This window comes from Schistocerca americana, chromosome X (genome assembly GCF_021461395.2).
Source record: "Schistocerca americana isolate TAMUIC-IGC-003095 chromosome X, iqSchAmer2.1, whole genome shotgun sequence".
Lineage (NCBI taxonomy): Eukaryota > Metazoa > Arthropoda > Insecta > Orthoptera > Acrididae > Schistocerca > Schistocerca americana.
The window spans coordinates 679,374,463-679,397,461 of NC_060130.1; the positions used below are offsets into that span (position 1 = coordinate 679,374,463).

At 41.0% G+C, this 22,999-nt stretch overlaps 1 long non-coding RNA gene across 1 annotated transcript; it reads left to right on the plus strand.

Annotated features, from left to right (window-relative positions):
* Nucleotides 1-893: 893 nt before the first annotated feature.
* On the plus strand, nucleotides 894-16,159 carry LOC124555799. Its single transcript, XR_006968588.1, has 3 exons — nucleotides 894-964; nucleotides 1,045-1,072; nucleotides 16,082-16,159. It is a non-coding gene; the product is annotated as an uncharacterized LOC124555799 (long non-coding RNA).
* Nucleotides 16,160-22,999: the final 6,840 nt, after the last annotated feature.

The window sequence follows — 22,999 nt, forward strand, 5'->3', positions numbered from 1 at the left end:
ATAACTGTATTAAATCTTCATGTATGACGTGCTATTTTTCACAAATACCAGTGATTATGATGTCATATTTCTTCAACTCTGCTTCTTACAATAGTATATTTGTATAGGTAGATTCAGCGGCATATGCGAATGCCGTCTGAGAAATATATTGTGAATACAGTTAAGAGCAAAGAAGTAACAAATTTAAACGTCATGCATTATGCGGAAGCTTTTCAGGCACCTCATTGTTTATGACGTCAAACCTCCTCAACTGAGTGTAGTACCACGATTTAATATTGTAGGTGCATTTATCGGCATACGTGCATACCGTCTGCAAAATTTATTGCGAATGTAGTTAGTAGCACGTAAGTAATAAATTTAAACGTCATGTATAATACAGCGATTTTTCACACTTATCATTGTTTATGACATAATATCTCCTGAACTTTGTTAGATACTTGGTTATTACATTCACAGAAATTTCTGCGTGACAGTAAAGGATACGTGTACTAAATTTGGTTACAATCGGTCCACTGATGTAGGAGTAAATGTGGAACGTACACATATACATACATCCATTTTTATAATATGTGCAGATATATACTGTTTTAAAACTATTCACTGCGATTTCGTTAAAAACAGCATGCGTCCTCTGCTTCTAGAGTCTAGACACAAGCTGAGTGCGATAAGCCCCTGAGTAAAAAGCTGTGGGAACAAGCTTCAGCCCGCCTCTTTCTTGTCTCGGAATAAGTCTGCGTTAGCCCATACTTGGTGAGTAACTGGAGTTCCTGCGAATATGCGCTGTTGCTCTGATTTAAAGCACGAGATAAGAAATCTTTGGTAACTCAGGAGTGAAGTGGGGCTATAAAAGGAAGAAAACTCGCGTAGTATCTTTTATTCGATGCTGAATCGTTGGGACGGTGAACGTCGTGGGATCAGTTGCGAGCTGAGATAGCAGAGCCGGAAATTCGACGAAGAAATGAATGTAATTATTCTTCTGTTTATCTAGTCCTTTATTCAAATATTTTGCTTATCGTATCTACGAACGGATGTTTTTTCTCTTAGTGTTACGGAACCTGCGAGCGCACATGAGGTAAGAACTTGCAGCAGCAGCAATGATCTCCCGGAAGTATTCGAGGTGTATAAATAACAGTGATTACAACTTACAGAAGTAAATCCGGCTTTACACTTGGGCTGTGAAAATCTTTTTTCTTGAGCTCTTGGAGCATCTGCGGGGAAAAAAGAAAGAGATTTAGCTTTGCTGCACATAAAGCAATTAGGTGCCAGAAATTTAAGAAAAAATGTAAGTAACTTATTCTTCTTATTACACATACTGGCATGCAGCCATTCTGTTTACCATCTGTATGAATACACATATTTTCTTCTCATCTAATGTTACATAATCTGTGGACTGGTACCGAATCTGTGGGGTTTTTGAGGATACAAAAGCTCTGATTTCGCAAAGAAATTTCCAAGGCAATCCTCCGCCAAAATTTTTTCCAGGATATTAAGACAGTCCAGTATCACCTCGCAGAACCCATTTCTGGAGAAACTTCAGAAATGTAAACATCTCCTTTGAGCTCCTGGAACAGCTGGGAAATAAAAAATACCTGAACAAGAAGGAGTAGAGTTTTCCTGCACTAAAAGGGCTGTTGGGATTCGGAAATTTGAGAAACATATCTAAGTATTCTTCTTATTATGCACACTATCATTCAGGCATTACGTTTCTCATATCAATGAAAAATGGTTCAAATGGCTCTGAGCACTATGGGACATCTGAAGTCATCAGTCAACTAGGACTTAGAACTACTTAAACCTAACTAACCTAAGGACATCACACACATCCATGCCCGAGGCAGGATTCGAACCTGCGACCGTAGCGGTCGCGCGGTTCCGGACTGAAGCGCCTGGAACCGCTCGGCCACGAAGGCCGGCCCATATCAACGAATAAGGTTTTTCTCTTATTTAATGTTACGGAATCTGTGGTCATCCTCATCGAACAGTGAAGTTTCTATGAGCCTCCTGATCAAGCAGTGGTCTGCTCGAGAAGCTAGGAAATCTACAACAACAAGAAGCAGCATTAGCAGCAGTGAGAATCTGCAGAAGAAGAAGACAGTCACGTCGGTAGACTGGAGCTTTCGTCGGCTAACCTAGTAATACGATTATTATAACGGCTAGACCAGCAGCAGAACATACTAAATTAAATGATTATCTCGAATGGCTCGATACGAAATCTGCATTCAGAAGACCCTTGTGTACAGGTGTTATACAGGCTCGTCAGGACAGTCTGTAAAGCTTTTAAGGAAGTTGCAGGGTAGTTTGTACTGAGAAACTATTGTTAAGAAAAAGAAATTCGATGCGTTTTACCGTTTCCGAGTTAATAAGCATTGAAGTTAGCCAATCAGGCCTTTGTGGGCGGAAACTCAAGCGACCCATCAATGACGGTATCGCCAAATGTCCTCTCCGTTTGTTTTTCTAAAACTGAAGAAGAGAGCGATACAAAAACTGGACATGTGACATGGGATCGAATCTGAGCCAAGGGCTGAGCATTGTTGTGTGTATAATCTACGGTATGAGAACAACTGATTGTAATTATACACTTACGATACAAAACATTATGGCCACCTGTTAGTTGCTTCTTTGTCCGTCTTTGTAACGAAATACATCACTGATTCTATGGATGCGACAGTTTGTTGGTAGGTTTGTGTAGGTACGTGGAATGAGATGTCTAGTCATAGGTCGTGTAATTTGCATAAATAACGTACGCAGTAATGGCATCCGATTTTCGACTCCCGTGGGTTCCATAGGATTTACATTAGGCAAATTTGGTCGCCGAGACATCAGTGTGTTCCTCAAACCACTCTAGCACGGTTCTGGCTGCGAGACACCGACAGTTATACTGCTGAAGGATGACAGTGCTGTCAGAAAGATATCAAGCATGAAAAGACACAAGTGGTTCGAAGCCGTCAGTGTGTTTTCGATGTGCTGCGGAGCTCCATTTTCAACAACGTACGATAAACGGTGTGCTCCGAAACACATGTGGGCGCACCAGCATTGTGCTCTTTCGGCAGAGATGCCATAGATCACCGTCTACCCTACTTTACAGAGCAGACAAGCCTCCGAAACCTATGTTGTGTGAAGGGTCGTGGATGTACAACCATTTAGCGCCTAGTGGTAGTTTCACTGTCCTACCTCTTTCTGTAGATGCTCACTACAGTAGTACGTCAACACTTGACCAGCTTCGCCCTTTTCGGGATCCTCTTCACAGCATCGTCATAATAGTAATCTGCCCTTTGTCAAAGTTGCTTATCTCAATGGAGTTCCCCATTTTCAGCCCATATCTTCGCTAGGGCGATCTCCCGTTCGTCTCTTCTCCGCTTAGATATATTTCTCACCGCGTCATGTGCCCGCAGCACAACCAGGCGGCATCCAAGGTCACGGTGGGCAGTGGTCCTAGCGTTTGTTGTGGGTTTCAAATTCACGAAAAATGCCGTGTTCGGGAAACCCATGCAAAATACAGTAAGCGAAAGATGCGGGACATGAGACTTGCAGCGTCATGGGACGGCATATACGAAACGGCTACATTAACTTCAAAAAATAATATTCAGTGGTGCGCCTTTTTTAACGAAAATCTTGTCACCACTGAACTTCACTGACATAATGTCGTCTTCGACAAAACAGTCTCAGTGGGGATGTCCATTTCAGATACTTCAAAAATGCTGCTTTTCCATACACATTGTGAATATGTACTGAACAAATTCCCACCAAATCCTGTGTGAAACTGTGCTCCACAAACACTGATAGTCTTATACAACATCAAGACTGCCAATAACCATTAGGATGCCAGGAGTTACTTGCACACAACATTAGATATGGCGGCATTTCCAGGGTTTCCGTAGGTGAATAAAAAAAATGGTTGGTTTGATGGAACACGAACTGAATGGTGAACCTGTCGCAGAATTTGTGGACCTGTGTGCGAAAATGTATGCGGTTGAAACCGAGTGTGGGCGCACAATGCACACAGCAGAAGGTATAAAACAATCGTCTGCAAATAGGCTCACCATTGACGATTACGTGCACTTGTGTCCTGGATTCATAAGTGAAAACTACTGTGCAATTTGTCGCTCGCTCGAAGCAGCATGTTGTTTCGACTGTTAAACAACTTAAACTCTTTTTGTCTGCCCAGGATGACAAACGCTATATACTTCCACACAAGGTAAATACGCTAACCTGAGGACATAACTGTATTTAAAATGATGATAATGATTGTAAAAAGTATTAAATATTTGAAAAAAATATGATAATTTATAATGTAAAGTACATGATTGGTTAATATTATACTTACGAAAGTACTTGAAAATTTTTATAAATCAGACAATTACAGGGGAAAATGATGATTATTGATTGTCTAAATACCTGACAGACTTTTACTGAAAAAATTCAAGCCCTCAAAAAATGTAAAATATTGTACATACTTGAAAAACTGATTATATATCATGTAAATACGCGATTTTTATTGTAAAAATGTAAATACTTAAAAATGTAATTTGAATATCATAGAAATATAAGTAATGGAGCTATATGAGGAAAAACTGTAGCTTTGTAATAAATTTTGTGTGTACTGTATCTTCTTGTGTTTGAATTTTCTACCTGTATGGTCTGTTTGCACACAACGTTAGCAAGTGTCTCTCAGCTGCTTAAGTCTTATCACGATAGGTGACATGTGCAGAGCTATCTGCCTATCTCGGCACTGTACTGCTCTGTCTACCTGGCAGCGGGAGGAGAGGAGCTGAACTGACGCTAAGCAACGTGTAAACTCTGAGTTGCTGACGAAGAATGTAGTATTTATACTTTTTCGCAAAACGTTATGAGAGATTACATTTAATTATAAGACAGATATGGAAATATGTGCAGAAATACGAATGTGAGATGAGACTTTGGGAATTTAAATGATGAGACAGTACAGAAGAAATTTCGTGGGAAATTTGTTGCAGTTTAAGGGAAAATTGAGAATAGCTGATTTTTGATCACATGTGTGTTTAAGGAGTGTATAGTATATTTGACGACTCAAATACGGATGTGTGTGTGTGTGTGTGTGTGTGTGTGTGTGTGTGTGTGTGTGCGTGTGTGTGTGTGTGCGTATATAATGCATAGTTTTGACCTTTGAGTCATTTGAATAGAAAGTGGAGGAATGTATATTTTGGTTAGTAATGCGTAACTTTGACTTTGGTTAACTTTAATATTAAGTCATAAGTATTTGACTTTCGCCGAAATAACGAATGTATCTCTGATTTTTAAACTTACGGTTACGTAAATTTTTACTGCATATCTGGGAAATATTTTTTCTTTATTTCTTGGGCTATTTTCTAATAATATATTTTGATTGGTTGCAAAGAGGAGAGGGTCGAAAAGCTATTTAGCACACACAATTAATCTGTTTCCATCATCTTGATTGGCTGGAGATAAGGAGGGTAAGAGGTGAAGAAAGGGCCTAGCTTGATTTGTAGATCAAAAATTATGTAATCTGACTTCATTTCAATACTGTGCTCTTTGGTTGAAAAGAGGAGAATGAAGTGTACGTGAGAAATAATGTAATTTGACAGAATTTTTATGTATCATTTAAATACTACACTTTGACACTCTGATAGGTTGGAAGGAGTAGGAGGAGAAGGGGAACATCAGAAACAGGATAATTTGACACTATTTCTACAACTGGACTCTTTTCTAATACGGCACCCTGATTGGTTGGAGTCATAGAAGAAGGGGCATTGGAAATAAAGCACAGTTGGTTTGCTTCCATCATCTTCGACTTTTAATACCGCACTGTGATTGGCTGGACATATGGGGCATGGGGGGGGGGGGGGGGGGTGAAGGGGAAGGATTCTTACGTCTTCCGTTAATTCAGTTTGGCAGTTCCGCCATCTTGGTTTTTATATATTACGATTGGCTTGAGGTGAGGAGTACTGCACAGTGAGGTTTCTTGGAGATAGTTATGCTATTTTCGCCATATTGGATTTTTAACACAGCGTTATGATTGGCTGGAAATTAGGTGAGGGGAGGGGAGGGATAAGGGATGTAGCTTCTCATAGATAAGGATGAAAATGTCACTGACAATGTCATGAGTTGAAGATGATCAGTGACGTCATGCATAGCTTTTAGGATGACCTTTAAAAAAGGTCTGTGACAGCATTCAAATTCAAAGTGTACCAGACTGCCCACGTCGTTGAGCCGTAAGGACTTCAGCTGGCACAGATTCACTACAGTTATATGCGACACTGTATTTTGTCCATATACTGCCAGAATTTCACGGCTTATCTGTGGGCAATTGGGCAATTTAGACATTTCGTCCATTTGAGTTGTACTGTCCCGCGTACTTCAGCTTCGCAGTGGGTTTCCAGTGGCTGCGTCATTTTTCTCGCATACTGTGATGAATCTGTTAGCCGTACCACATATTAACCGTCTTTGCTAGAAACCACGTACATGTACTCACTTCTGACGATCCGCCACTTCTCTTGTGGGGTGGTTGTAGCGTGTGACAACATGTTTAACTTTCTTTCCTACTTATTTAGTGCGAGATGTATGAGATATATCCATAATTTTCAGCATTGTCAAATCTACGTATACCATGTATCTTTAATCCTAGGTTACATCACAGAAAGCTTTGGAAGTATATGCTCTTTTATCTGTAGGTACGATAGAGGGGCCTACTTACGTTAACGTCTTGTAATGTAGATGTATGCTATGTTTCTATACCTACGATGTTTTACAACAGTTACCATATGACTAAATAACTGTTACAGACACTAGTAAAGTCACAATTTTCTATCGCTTATAGTTAGTTTAGCTCGAGCTGCTGATTTTGGTATAACGGGCGATGGTGGCATTGAAATCATGATGTCACTTTACCCTCTCTCTCTCCCTCTCTCTCTCTCTCTCTCTCTCTCTCTCTCTCTCTCTCTCTCTCACACACACACACACACGCACACCACTATCACTTGCGATGTGACATACTTAAATAATTAGATTCAGATTGTGGAGAGATTAAATGGCATATTTGTATTTATAAAGTCTTCCCTGCGCTTTACATCTGCATCACTATGCAGGCGACTGTAACTTATTTGTATTGATGCACATAGCGATAAGGGTTCCGAGCATCAAAATCGGTCGTAAATATACAAAATAACTATTAACTCAGTTACTTGAACATAAAGTAATAAGAGAATAAGCAATTTTTATTCTCCATATTAAGATAAAAATCTATTTAGAGTAGCGCTACCTACTCGCTGATGGAAGTTATATTCACTATTATTATATTCATTTTATGCATAACAAACCTGCCTGATTACAATTGTAGCCATTAGTAGAATCAAAGATATATACGTTAGTTTTCGAATTACATGGCGTACAGTATTGTCATTGTCCCTTAATTTCTGGTATAAATGTGGTCTTCGACATTTCCCTATTTAAAAGCTTCACCAAAACTCGAGGAAGTTGTTATTTCATTCACTTCTGAAATTCGGCCTTTTATTTGTAAATGATATTAAGACACGGCAAATCACAGCGTCTCATGTCGTCTTCAACGTACGGTTTCTTGCAGGAGCTCTCAAACACTGTAGCTCACTACGTGTTCTGTAGTATAATTACTGCCAGTAATCAATGGTTCCAGTCGTCCTAGCTACTTGTCTGTCGTCGTCTACAACGTTTTCTTGTTGAAAGCAATTAGTAAACAAGTGTTTACAATACTTCTCCGTTTGTGTTCTGCTACCTACCAAAAATGTTGTACCGAAATCTATAATGGTGTCATACACATTTAGAGTTAATATCTTACGTATATACCCACTGTAGAGGAGTCATGTGTATTAATAATAGCAGAGCTACGGTATAATACATTGTCTATCAGTGTTTTACTGGCGCGAGGCCAGTTTTAAGACACAAGAAGATGCCTTGCAGAGTTCCAGAAGCCGGAACGGAGCGAAAAACCTGCATTCCTCAGGTGGCGGCTGATGGCCGAGGGTCCTCTGGAAATGAGAGGGAAGCGTGGGATGGTGGCGGCTCCTTTGTGCCAACTAGAGCAGGCGACAAGCCCACGCCAGCCTGCAAAGAACCGGAGGTGTTTCCAGGCGGATGATTGGGGGACACAGAGTCGCCTGACGTCGTTTTGCGCAAAATGTAGGGGCTCGAACAAAGAGCACCTCTCTCAGTTAGAAGAAGCGTTTTATGGAGGAAGGAAGTTGTAGAATGAACTGGCTCTGAGTTTGAATGTGATGGTGCTTGGGGCAAGAGGCAGGAGAATGCAGCTCTGTTGGGAGATGGTGCAGTAAAAAACTGTTTTACTTTTGGACAGACGACTGTGGAACGACAATATGTGACAGAGTGTAGTGTTGTGTTCTTTTCTGCACAGTAATGAAGCTCTAACTTCCGCCTAGAGGTTTATACATACACTTTTGAATTATGAGATGAATGAAGGTGAAAACAAACACTGGACTGGAATTGCATTACTATTTTAAGGTACCTATCGAAAGCATGTGAAGTCTTTATCGCGATGTCCGATGGAGCTGATCGCGGGTAACGTCACGTTGCGTTACGTTATATTTATACTGTGTGCCCTCACCGAATTTAATATTTTTGCTACGTGTTATTAATGTAGATAATGTACGTAGCATGTTCGTATATAGGACGCACCACAGAAGAAACACAGTGACATGTCACTCAGAAAGTACCGAGGACGTTTTTGTGTATATTGTGGATGTGATGACGAAATGAATATTATGCCTTATGCAATTCACTCTGTGCACTAATTCAACTTGATTTTCCTTTATTGTTCAGACAAATTATCTCATTATTTAGTTAATCCTATGAACATGGAAAAATCATGAAATGTTACAACTTTGAAACTTTTGTAATTGTCTCTGATGATGTTCACTTAGTTCATTATCCTGTGTACTTCTCTCCTAGTGTAGCGCGATTACTATGTTAGTTCTTATCAACCCTTTCACGGGCCATGGGGGATATACTTCCCGCTAAACGAAATTCTTTGCGGTGTTAAAAGGAATATGCGTTACTACTTCCGTAAGCTCCTGGCATGTAGTGGCAGTCCGTTGCATCAGCTGTGGTTTCTGTTTCTTGCCACGTACATTATTGTGACCTGTATCAGCTCGTATCTTTATTGCATGATAAAGTTTCAGGAATTGTTTTCACAATGTGCCAAGTAAACTTTAATATCAGTAACGAAAATTTTTTTTATTAAAGTAAAAGTACACATAAAATAAAAACAGAAAACAATGTCCATTACATTTTTACAACTCATAGTAACAAATAACAACACACAAAAGGGAAGTGGGAAATCCAATTACCACCAGTTTTGATACCTCACATAGGTGCCATAGTGATACAGGTACCACCACAGTTTTTGGTCCTAAATCACAAAACAAAATTATCAAAAAATAAATATAGTCATTTGCTCACATTTCTAATAGGATAGCAAAAGAATTATCTTCACTGTGTTGTTAAAAAAATGTGTCCGTGAAAGCGTTAATACTTGTAATGATAAAACTAAATTGTAATATTATTGACAGTGATTTTACTTTAAATTAGCTGCAATATTGTGTCTCCGCAATTGTACCCCTTTTCTTCACTTGTTGTTGTTGTGGTCTTCAGTCCTGAGACTGGTTTGATGCAGCTCTTCATGCTACTCTATCCTGTGCAAGCTTCTTCATCTCCCAGTACCTACTGCAACCTACATCCTTCTGAATCTGCTTAGTGTAATCATCTCTTGGTCTCCCTCTATGATTTTTACCTTCCACGCTGCCCTCCAGTACTAAATTGGTGATCCCTCGATGTCTCAGAACATGTCCTACCAACCGATCCCTTCTTCTAGTCAAGTTGTGGCACAAGCTCCTCCTCTCCCCAATTCTATTCAATACCTCCTCATTAGTTATGTGATCAACCCATCTAATCTTCAACATTCATCTGTAGCACCACATTTCGAGAGCTTCTATTCTCTTCTTGTCTAAGCTACTTATCGTCCACGTTTCACTTCCATACATGGCTACACTCCATACAAATACTTTGAGAAACGACTTCCTGACGCTTAAATCTATACTCGATGTTAACAAATTTCTCTTCTTAAGAAACGCTTTCCTTGCCATTGCCAGTCTTCATTTTATATCCTCTCTACTTCGACCATCATCAGTTATTTTGCTCCCCAAATACCAAAACTCCTTTACTACTTTAAGTTCAAATGGTTCAAATGGCTCTGAGCACTATGGGACTTAACATCTATGGTCATCAGTCCCCTAGAACTTAGAACTACTTAAACCTAACTAACCTAATGACAGCACACAACACCCAGCCATCACGAGGCAGAGAAAATCCCTGACCCCGCCGGGAATCGAACCCGGGAACCCGGGCGTGGGAAGCGAGAACGCTACCGCACGACCACGAGATGCGGGCTACTACTTTAAGTGTCTCATTTCCTAATCTAATTCCCTCAGCATCACCCGACTTAATTCTACTACATTCCATTATCCTCGTTTTGCTTTTGTTGATGTTCATCTTATACCCCCCTTTCAAGACACTGTCCATTCCATTCAACTGCTCTTCCAATTCCTTTGCTGTCTCTGACAGAATTACAATGTCATCGGCGAACCTCAAAGTTTTTATTTCTTCTCCATGGATTTTAATACCTACTCCGAACTTTTCTTTTGTTTCCTTTATTGCTTGCTCAATATACAGATTGAATAACATCGGGGATAGGCTACAACCCTGTCTCACTCCCTTCCCAACCACTGCTTCCCTTTCATACCCCTCTACTCTTATAACTGCCATCTGCTTTCTGTACAAATTGTAAATATCCTTTCGATCTCTGTATTTTACCCCTGCCACCTTCAGAATTTGAAAGAGAGTATTCCAATCAACATTGTCAAAAGCCTTCTCTAAATCTACAAATGCTAGAAACGTAGGTTTGCCTTTCCTTAATCTTTCTTCTAAGATAAGTCGTAGGGTCAGTATTGCCTCACGTGTTCCAACATTTCTACGGAATCCAAACTGATCTTCCCCCAGGTCGGTTTCTATCAGTTTTTCCATTCGTCTGTAAAGAATTTCTCGTTAGTATTTTGCAGCTGTGACTTATTAAACTGATAGTTCGGTAATTTTCACATTTGTCAACACCTGCTTTCTTTGGGATTGGGATTATTATATTCTTCTTGAAGTCTGAGGGTATTTCGCTTGTCTCATACATCTTGCTCACCAGATGGTAGAGTTTTGTGAGGACTGGCTCTCCCAAGGTTGTCAGTAGTTCTAATGGAATGTTGTCTACTCCGGGGGCCTTGTTTCGACTCAGGTCTTTCAGTGCTCTGTCAAACTCTTCACGCAATATCATATCTCCCATTTCATCTTCATCTACATACTCTCCCATTTCCATAATATTGTCCTCAAGTACATCGCTCTTGTATAGGCCCTCTATATACTCCTTCCACCTTTCTGATTTCCCTTCTTTGCTTAGAACTGGGTTTCCATCTGAGCTCTTGATATTCATGCAAGCGGTTCTCCTTTCTCCAAAGGTCTCTTTAATTTTCCTGTAGGCAGTATCAATCTTACCCCTAGTGAGATAAGCCTCTACATCCTTACATTTGTCCTCTAGCCATCCCTGCTTAGCCATTTTGCACTTCCTGTCGATATCATTTTTGAGACGTTTGTATTCCTTTTTGCCTGCTTCATTTACTGCGTTTTTATATTTTCTCCTTTCATCAATTAAATTCAATATTTCTTCTGTTACCCAAGGGTTTCTACTAGCCCTCGTCTTTTTACCTATTTGCTCCTCCGCTGCCTTCACTATTTCATCCCTCAAAGCTACCCATTCTTCTTCTAATGTATTTCTTTCCCCCATTCCTGTCAATTGTTCCCTTATGTTCTCACAGAAACTGTGTACAATCTCTGGTTCTTTCAGTTTAACCAGGTCCCATCTCCTTAAATTCCCACCTTTTTGCAGTTTCTTCAGTTTTAGTCAACAGTTCATAACTAATAGATTGTGGTCAGAGTCCACATCTGCCCCTGGAAGTGTCATACAATTTAAAACCTGGTTCCTAAATCTCTGTCTTTCCATTATATAATCTATTTGATACCTTTTAGTATCTCCAGGGTTCTTCCATGTATACAACCTTCTTTCATGATTCTTAAACCAAGTATTAGTTATGATTAAGTTACGCTCTGCGCAAAATTCTATCAGGCTGCTTCCTCTTTCATATCTTAGCCCCAGTCCATATTCACCTACTATGTTTCCTTCTCTTCCTTTTCCTACTGACGAATTCCAGTCACCCATGACTATTAATTTTCGTCTCCCTTCACTATCTGAATAATTTCTTTTATCTCAACATACATTTCATCAATTTCTTCATCATCTGCAGAGCTAGTTGGTATATAAACTTGTACTACTCTAGTAGGCGTGGGCTTCGTGTCTATCTTGGCCACAATAATGCGTTCACTATGCTGTTTGTAGTATCTTACCCGTACACCTACTTTTTTATTCATTGTTAAACCTACTCCTGCGTTACCCCTATTTGATTTTGTATTTATAACCCTGTATTCACCTGACCAGAAGTCTTGTTCCTCCTGCCACCGAACTTCACTAATTCCCACTATATCTAACTTTAACCTATCCATTTCCCTTTTTAAATTTTCTAACCTACATGCCCGATTAAGGGATCTGACATTCCACGCTCCGATCCGTAGAACGCCAGTTTTCTTTCTCCTGATAACGACGTCCTCCTGAGTAGTCCCCGCCCGGAGATCCGAATGGGGGACTATTTTACCTCCGGAATATTTTACCCAAGAGGACGCCATCATCATTTAATCATACAGTAAAGCTGCTTGCCCTCGGGAAAAATTACGGCTCTAGTTTCCCCTTGCTTGCAGCCGTTCGCAGTACCAGAACAGCAAAGTCATTTTGGTCAGTGTTACAAGGCCAGATCAGTCAATCATCCAGACTGTTGCTCCTGCGACTACTGAAAAGGCTGCTGCCCCTCTTCAGGAACCACACGTTTGGCTGGCCTCTCAACAGATACCCCTCCGTTGTGGTTGCACCTACGGTACGGCTATCTGTATCGTTGAGGCACGCAAGCTTCACTTAATGAAGATATTTTAATGTTGGTGTGTTGTTGTTGTTGTTTTGTTGTTATTATTTTCAGTTCAAAGACTGGCTTCATGCAGCTTTCCATGCTAGTGTGTCCTGTGCAAGTATCTTCGTTTCTGCATAATTACCATAACCTACATTCATTTCAATCTGCTTACTATATTCAAGCCTTGTTCTCCCTCTACAACTTTTCGACACCCCTACCCCAAACCTACACTTCCATCCAGTACCAAACTGACTATTCCTTGATGCCTCATGATGTGTCCTATCAACCCATCATTTCTTATACACAAATTGTGCCACCAGTTTCTTGTATCCCCAGCTCCATTCAGTACCTCCTTATTATTTACGTGATCTACCCAACTAATCTTCAGGAGTCTTCTATAGTACCACACTTCAAAGCTTCTATTCTCTTCTTGTCTGAACTACATGTCATCTACGTTTTCCTTCCGTATAACGCTGTAGTTCAGACAAACACCTTCAGAAAAGACTTGCAAACACTTTAATTGATATTAGATGTTGGCAGATTCCTCTTTTCCAGAAATTCTTTTCTTGCAACATTTAATATCCTCTCTTCTTCAGCTACCGGAAGATATTTCACTAATTCCCTTAGCATCATCTATCTTAATCTGATTACATTCCATTATCCTTGTGCTGTTTTTTGTTGTTGTTCATCTTATATCTTCCTTTCAAGACACTGTCAATTCCTTTCAATTATTCCTCCAAGTCCTTTACTGTCACTAACAGAATTACAATGTCATCGCCAAATCGCAGAGTTTTATTTCTCCCCCTTGAACTCTATTTACCTTTCTGTATTTCTCTGTAGTTTCCCTCACTGCTTGCTGAATGTGCAAATTGGATAACATGGGCGATATATTACAGCACTGCCCCACTCCCTTCTCCACTATGGCTTCCCTTTCATGTTCTGCGACCATTATACCTGCAGTATAATTTCTGTACAAGTTGTAGATAAGCATCCGCTCCCTGTAGTTAACCCGTGATGCCTAAAAAATGTCAAAGAGCGTAATCCGATCAACACTTCTAAAAGCTTTCTGTAAATCTACAAATGCTATAAACACAAATTTACCTCTGTTCAGCCTGTCTTGTAGGTTAAGTCGCAGGTCAGCACTGCCTCACCTGTTCCTATATTTCTCCGCAATCGAAACTGATCTTCTCTGAAGTCCGCTTCTACCACTTTTTCCATTCTTCTGTAAATAATTCGTGTCAATATTTTGTAGTTGTGGCTTATTATATTAATGTTCCGATAGTATTTCTATCTTCCAGCACCTGCTTTTTATGAAATTGGAATTAATTAATTCTTACTAAATTATGAGGGTATTTCACCTATTTCACTAATCTTGCACACCAGGTGGAGTAATTTTGCCATGGTTGGCTCTCACAAGAATTTCAATAATCCGAGGGCTTTCGTCTATTCCATGGGCCTTGCTACCACATAAATCTTCCACTGTTCTGTCAAATTATTCTCGTAGTATCGTACCTCGCATCTTATCCTCACCTACTTAAGTATCTCTCTCATTTTTTCCCCTTACATAGACCATACATATATTCTTTCCATCTTTCCTTGCACTTCTTTTCTTGTTACTGGTCTGAGATCAGTGATCTTGATATTCACACTCTTGCTTTTTTTTCCTCCAAACGTCCCTTTAATGTCCCTACAGGCAGTCTGTGTCTTTCCCCTAGTTATGTATGCTTCTAGAGCCTTGCATTTGTTCTCTCATTGTTCCTTTTTGGCCAATGTGCACTTTCTGCCGGTCTCAGTTTTTAGACGTCTATATTCACTTTCGTTGCTGCATTTTTAAATTTTTTACTTTCATCAGTTAAATTCAATATTTCTTCCATTATACAACGATTTTTACTAGCCCTTGTCTTCTACATACGTCATCCTCTGCCGCCTTCAGTACTTCATCTCTCAAAACTACGCATTCGTCAACTGTTGTATTCCTTTCACCAGTTTCAGTCCGACGTTACCTGAAACTGTCTGCAACCTCAGGCTCCTTCAGATTATCCGTCTCTTTAATTTTCTACCACTGCAGTAATCTATTCAGCTTCAATGTGCAGTTCAAAACCAATAATTTATGGACAGAGTGCGCATCAGCACCTGGGAAAGTCTTACAGTTTAAAATCTGATAATTTCTAAATCTCTGTTTTACCATTATACAGTCAACTTGAGAACTTAAAACTTTCCATCGTCCCCAGGTCTCTTCCACGTATACAGTCTTCATCCTTGATTCTTAAATGAAGTGTTAGAGATGAATAAATCATGCTCTATGAAAAATCCTACCAGGCGGCTTCCTCTTTCACTCCTTTCCCCAGTCCATGTTCTCCTAATATTTTCTCTTCTCTCCTTTTCCTACTACCGAATTCCACTCACTCATCACAATTAAATTTTCGTCTACCTTAATTACCTGGGGAATTTCCTTCATCTCATCATACATCATTTCAATGATTTCCTGATCTTCGGAGTTGGTTGGCATATAAACTTGATCTACTGTGGTGAGTGTTGACTTCCTGTCTACCTTCACTATGATGTTCATGGTAGCTTACCCGCATTCCTATTTGCTTTTTATTATTAGGCCTACTCCTGCGTGACCCCTATTTCATTTTCTTCTCATAACATTGTACGCAACTGCCCATAAGTCATGTTTGTCCTGTCAACACACTTAACTGACTTCCATTATACCTAACTTCAGCTTATCCATTTTCCTTTTTGAACTGTCTCACCTACTTACCCGATCAAGGGATCTAACAGTGCACGCTTACAACCCGAAGAATGCCTTTTATCTCTTTCCTAATGAAAACTTCCTCCGGAGTAGTCCTCGTCCAACGATCCAAGTAGAGACTATTTTACCTTTGGAGTACCTTACCCAAGAGAATGTCATCATCATTAAGTTATACAATACAGCTGCACGCCCTCGGGAAAAAGTAACGGCTGTTGTTTCTCATTTCTTTCAGCCGTTCGCTGTACCAGCGGGGCAAGGCATGTTGGCTGATGTTGCAAGGCTATATTAGCGAATCATCCAGACTGTTGGCCTTGCAACTTCTGAGCAGCCTGCTCCACCTCTTCAGGAACCACGGGTTAGTCTGACTTCTCCACAGATAGCCTACTGTTGTGGTCGCACCTAGGGTAGTGTTATATGTATTGTTTAGGCATGAAAGCCTCCCCATTTTGTCAAGATCTGTGATTCATGCTGGGTTCAGTGTTAATTGTTACTTCTGTGTCAAAAACACCAGCTACAAGCTTAATATGCATATGCCACTGACACTGTCATTTGTCAATGAGACAAATTGTAGGGAGTGACGATAAAACAGAACTGAAACATACCAACCAGCCGTGGTATATCCACTCACGTGAAATAGTGCACGAACTGAGTCCTTTTACTGAGAGAGGATGTACAAGTTAATGAGGCATTTGTGGCAGCGCTTTATTTTTAGAGTGTCTTCTTATATTTTGGTAAGAGTGTGGCCGTGAGGTTTCCATGTAACCTTAGCTGATCCTTACGTAATAACGAGTTCAGTTTAATTACTAGATCATAACTTGGTGTTATATCTGACCCACCTTCATAAGTAATAATGAGTAGTTTTTAGTGCAGCTGGTTCACTCTGTTTTCCTTCGTAAGACCATCCATTCATATTTCTTCATTTATGTTTTCGTTCCTAAGTCAGTTATTAATGTGCTGGTGAATGGTAATGTATGGTAGGGTCTATGCTAACTAAGACTACTACTTCGGCTCGAAATAAATATCTCTCATTATTATACAGATGGCGGTAGTGGGACAGCCGCCAGATTTGAGGGGAGGTCTATGCTGTTCTTCAGACTGCCGTGAGTCTGCAAGCTACCACCTCCAGTCTTGGTATCTGCTAGCTGTCTGCTATCTGCACTCAGTATTATCCTGCTGACTGAGCACCTTCAACCAGTGGGTCACCAGCAGGCCTACTTCCAGCCTGTGCCAGCCTTCTACCATAGTGATCTAGGGTTCGAGCCCAAAGCCGTGCAGCTTTACTTGCGAGGGATACTTTGCTGCTGACCACCTCCAGTGGCGTGGGCAGGCACTGTTGCTGAGGGACGCCTGCACTGTGCTTGGTACACGACGTGATTCTGCACGCTCCATCGCACTCTGCCCTGAGCAGAGTGGTTGCCTTTAGTCTGTGTGGCTGCCATCGTGGGCAGCTGTCCACTGCTGGATCCTGAGTACTTTAGGATTCGCTTGTGTCATCATTTTACCGCCCTAGCGACGCTGCAAGTTGTCACTGTCAACAGATCACTCGTTGGCGGCAGCACCTCCTTCCCGACCATACACAACTCACGCCTTAGTGGCGTTGGCGACTTTGGGTAACGTCACGTCTGTCTTAGTTTGCTGTGCTGTAAAATGAATGGTTAACAATGCAGTTTTCGTGACACTACATTGCTCAGTAACCAGGCATCCACACAACACTCCACTACAACCACGCCCAGGGTGGTGAACTACTGGCTTCCTGACCTCTGACAACCCATATCCACTGCTCACGGCAGATTTCTACCAGCTCTGACCTCTAAAGTGGCGTCAGAAGAGTCCGTCACAACTAAAAGTAATGACAGGAGTCGATGCGACCATATCGACCTCTGCTCATACAGATGACTGCAGCTGAATCTAGGACCACGACTACAGCTGCAGCTTACAGCAGGGGGACCACAGTGTGGTTAGTAGACTAACTAGTTTGTTGGCAGGGAGAAGAATACGAAGTAGAACTCTCATAGAAACTTGAAGGCGGAGTTTCTGAAACCGGAAGAACTGGCTGACTTAGCACACTTTCTGAGAACACTAAAGAGCACTATTAGAATCCAGTGAAGTGCACGCAGTACCACCTGTTAGGCCACAACACACCACGTGCTGGGTCAGCACCAGTGGAGTGAAACACGTGCCGTCACTATAGCCATTTGGAAACCATTCTACAGAGTCGAAGTGGATTATGATTAGGTGTAAAGTGTAGAATTTATGTGTTAACATTGTAGTTACCTATACTTTTTATCATCTCTGCGTTTGTCTTTCGTTGTTGTTTGATATTATTTAATTCCTCTACTGTTGTATTTATGGTGGTGGTGGTGGTGGTTTGATGAATAAGGGTTCCATAATGCAGATTATAAGGCACAGAGTGTTTCCGAACAGGATGCAGTTAAGTCTCTGGTAAATGAAGTAGACCAGATAAAGACAGTTAACACAGAGACGCGTAGGCAGCTAGATGCTATGACGGAAGATATGGCGTCATCCAGTTTGACCATTCATTCATTACATTCACCAACCGCCAGTTCTGGTACCCCTTTTTCAGGCAAATCAGTGGAGGATGTGTTGTCATCTATCAAGATACTCGTGGAAGCCACAAGGTTGCTTTTCTTGACGGACGAACAGTGATCGCAGGTGACTAAACTGCACCTGATAGGGGAAGTAAAGGCGTTTGATAGGTATCACGAAGTTTGGCAGAACGTGCTTAAATTCGAGCAACTAAGGAAGGATCTCTTACACCGAAGAACAGCTCAAGTTTCTTTCAGAAACATCTGACTGTGGTACCGCTGAGACAGAAAGAGCCATTAGAAAATTTTGTCTACACAATAATGAAAAATAATGCGAGTACATACGAGCTGACGGAAAATGACCCAGCAAACTAAGTTATTCTCCAGTAGGTGGAACATAGGCCATTATCTGCTTTTGAAATGGTACTGTGACCCGATATGTCAAGGAAGGTACAGGTGGGAATACAGAAGGATCTGTCATTAGAACACCTACAGAGCTAAATATCAAGACATATTAACGAGAGTACGGGATAAAAGAGGTGTCTTACCTACTGATGTAATGTGTTACAGATGTCTACGTTCGGAGCACATCCAGAGGCAAGGTCGCAACCGCAATGTATCAGATGGAGAGTGGTAGGGCACCAGCAGCGGGACTGAAGGAATGGAAGACGAAATGGACATAGGAGGAATAACCAACCGTTAAACACCGGGGGGAAATCCAAACCTATTAGACGGCGTTCCCAGCTGAGGTGGAGTGTTGTTAGCAGGCACTGTAAATGGCAAAAAGCTTAGATTTTTATTGTATACAGGGGACATGCGTCAGTGGCAAGTCTGGAAAGCGGAATGGCGTTCTGTTCTCTTCAGTGATGAGAATGGGTTGTATTTGTATGCGAATGATGGACGCAGACGTGTATGGCACATACGTGGTGCGCTTCCTATTCCAGAGTGCATTTGCCCACAACACCATCCTAGCTTCATGGTATGAAGCCATCAGTTACAACTCGCGGACCCTTTTCGTGTTTCTGCAGCGTAGTGTAACCAGTACCCTCAACAATGCACACGCTGTTATCCCCATGCTACTGCCATGCTCTTTCGTTAGAACCACGCACATCCACATAGGAGAGTGCCCTTCGTGATGTATTATCATACTCAAAAATATTCGAACGACCTGAATGGCGTTTCGCTTGATCAGTAAGCCAGTCACATAACCTTACTGTCTTGCAGCTTCTCTGCTCTCTTTTCGGTGCAGTAATTCGACTATACAAATGGTTCCTACAAGAGGCCACAAGAAATAACTACTCTGTATGACTGTCATTCCAGAAGCAAAGTAATATCACAATAATGCATTAGATGAGACTCACAAATTACGCTTGAAAACTCAGATATATTACAATAAATGATATTTCAAAAAGCAAATTTCAACATGAAATTATTTTATAAACACTTTTGTACAGGACTGGGACCCGTCACTCCACTCTAGTAACTACTTTACCTGTTAACTATCTAAGAAAGACCTTAAATATGCTTTAAATCACAAATAACGAAGAGTGCGCAGCTTTAAGGTTCAAATGGCTCTGAGCACTATGGGACTCAACTGCTGAGGTCATTAGTCCCCTAGAACTTTGAACTAGTTAAACCTAACTAACCTAATGACATCACAAACATCCATGCCCGAGGCAGGATTCGAACCTGCGACCGTAGCGGTCTTGCGGTTCCAGACTGCAGCGCCTTTAACCGCACGGCCAGCAGCTTTAAGATTGAAGTGACAAGGCATAAAGTTTTGGATTAGTGTTGGACGTCGTAACTTTTCACCAGTACAGAACTGATAGAAACTGAAATGACGAGATGGAATAGTTTCACCTACCTGGATTCGAGCCCAGTACCTATCGTCGTTGACTTATAGTCGCAAATACAAGACAAAAATCTGTTTATTTCATCTGTGGCTAGATGTCCAAATGTCTGAACTGGACGTTCATGACTTAAAATTCCGTTCTGACTGGGAGCCGAATTCTGGACTTATCACCGACATTGCCTATACACGAAGAGACGTTGACTATCGAATTCTTTTTCACCAGTAACTAAGAGTGGCATGTTTCTACCTGAAAATATATGACGATAAGTTCTGTGTCTGCCTTGGAGTCGAACCTGATATCTCAAATTCAGATACAGTACGAAATAAGTGCCCATTGACCTTACATGACGATTCGCTCATTATTAAAAAAGAAAAATCATATAACAGAGCAAACTCGTGACAGAGCTTGTATGTGTAAGTACCGGCTCAGTCATTCACCAACTCTCCTTAAGTAGGTACTGAAGGGACATCATGTATAATGTGGCTTTAGTACCACTGCACAACCCTACATTGTTCAAATTGGGTTAGTAAAGATAAGGAGGGTCCCTTAGTTGTTGTTAAAAATGGTTGCCTGATGTCTGAATCGAACCCAGACCTTCAAGCATATGAAACTAAGATACGGTTTTTTGTTTTTTCTTCTTTAACCGCGACTGGACTCCGGAAAATTTACCTTTCCGAGTAAGTGCTATATTTTTTTGTTAGATAATATTCAGTAATTTATTTAGTAGAATTTCCATTTGACAGAAACATACAATTTAAGGGAAAGTAAAGGATCAAAAATCTGATGTTAAGAAGATTCGAACCAGAGACCCTTCCATTACCAAATGATGGTGGTATACATTTGATTTTTGTGACCGCATTAACCTTTATTAGCAAACTTTATAAAACAGATTATAGTCAAACTTCCAGTAATAAAATATAAAAACGACAACCACTCGAAAACATAAAAAAATTAGTGTTGATGTAAAGGGTCGTTGTACGGGCTCGAACGTTGATAGGTTCCAGTCGTACGCCGCGAGGAGGCGAGGGATCTTGAAGAGAACTCCAATACTAACAAAGTATCCAAAGGCCACCTGGATCCGCTGTGCCATCACTGGAGTCATCGCTAGGATATGCACCAAGTGAGGTATCCGGGACGCCATGAGGGTGTTAACGAAGGCGACCCTTTCGACCAAAACTAAAGCTCTGAGAAAATGGCCTCGGATGCCCTTGCACAGAGCTTGTAAAAGGCGTTTATAGTTCAGCGCCTTCATACGATGGACATGCTTTGTAAATACGATGCCCAAACACTGAGGTGTGTCCTCTGCCAATTTCCACAAACAACATTGAACATGTTCGTGGTGCTGCCTGCCGCATTCCCAGACCGCTTGATCCATCCAAGTCATCCGGATTTCCTCCTCAGAACGGGTGAGAAAGACTAGATCATCTGCATAGGCGCGGCACTGGAATGTATGTCTCTGTCAGTCAACAGACGAGGTCGGCCTGTACGATTTTGTGCTGTATGTGTCCCTTCACGTTTCACTTCACTATCACATCGGAAACAGTGGACCTAGAGATGTTCAAGAGTGTGGAAATCTCGCATACGTATGACACAAGTGACACGCAATGACCTGACCATGTTCGAAGTCCGTGAGTTCTGCGGAGCGCCACATTCCTCTCTCTCACGATGTCTAATGACTACTGAGGTCGCTGATATGGAGTACCTCTCAGTAGGTGGCAGAACAATGCACCTAATATGACAAACGTATGTTTTTGTGTGTGTCCGGATACTTTTGATCACATAGTGTAAGTCACTGAAAGGGAATATTTTCGGATCGCACAAGATGATATTCATCGGAAAACATTTGGCAACATGCTGCATATCCTGATTAGGGAATCCCCACACGTGCTCTCCATTATGCCTCTTGATAGATAAACAACGTAATACAAAGAAAGAAACTATAGAAGAAACACTTACACTGATCTATCTCTTTCATGTGATACAGACGCGTAAGTGTCGATAGAAAACGGCAACAAGGAGAAAATAAGTAGATGGAAAAATATAAAATGTAATACTCTTTAAAAAAAAAAAAAAGTCTCCTTGGAAGACGAACCTTCACCAACCAAAGACCGCTTTTATTTAGTTATAAGAAAAATTCTTTTTACTGCAAATACAGTTACTTTCCCCCATAATGTCTATAACAAAGGATCCTTTTCTGTCCAGTGGGAAGAAATAGATTTGATTCGACAAAGAGTAATAAGTGCCTACATTCAGTTCACCATTTATCTTAACCAAAATATTTTTATTACTTTATGAACTCACAAGGTTGAAGTCGCCTCCGACTAACATAGCATGATCCAGGTACTTCTGCGATACAGAATGTAGACTCCCTTTGAATGATTCTAGAACTGTCACGGTGGAACCTGGTGACCACTAATAACACCCCACAATTAACTTTATTTCCCCTAGCCCTGTTAAACGTGTCCACATAACTTCACAATCACACTCTACTTCGACCACAGTAGACACAATATTTTTGTCAACTACAATGAAGACACCACCTCCGCCCCAAGACGCAGCAGTTGTGCTTTGATTCGTTGAACAGCCCACTGATGGTCGGGATGCGGTTGTCGCTTCACCAGCGCACGTAAGGTTGTGAAATAAAGTTCAGAAGTCGCCCTTTGTCAACGTGACTTATCTTGGCCATATCGTGTGAAAGTTCTGCATAAAGCTGATTTGACACACAAGACCCGCCATTTTAGCGTTGAACGG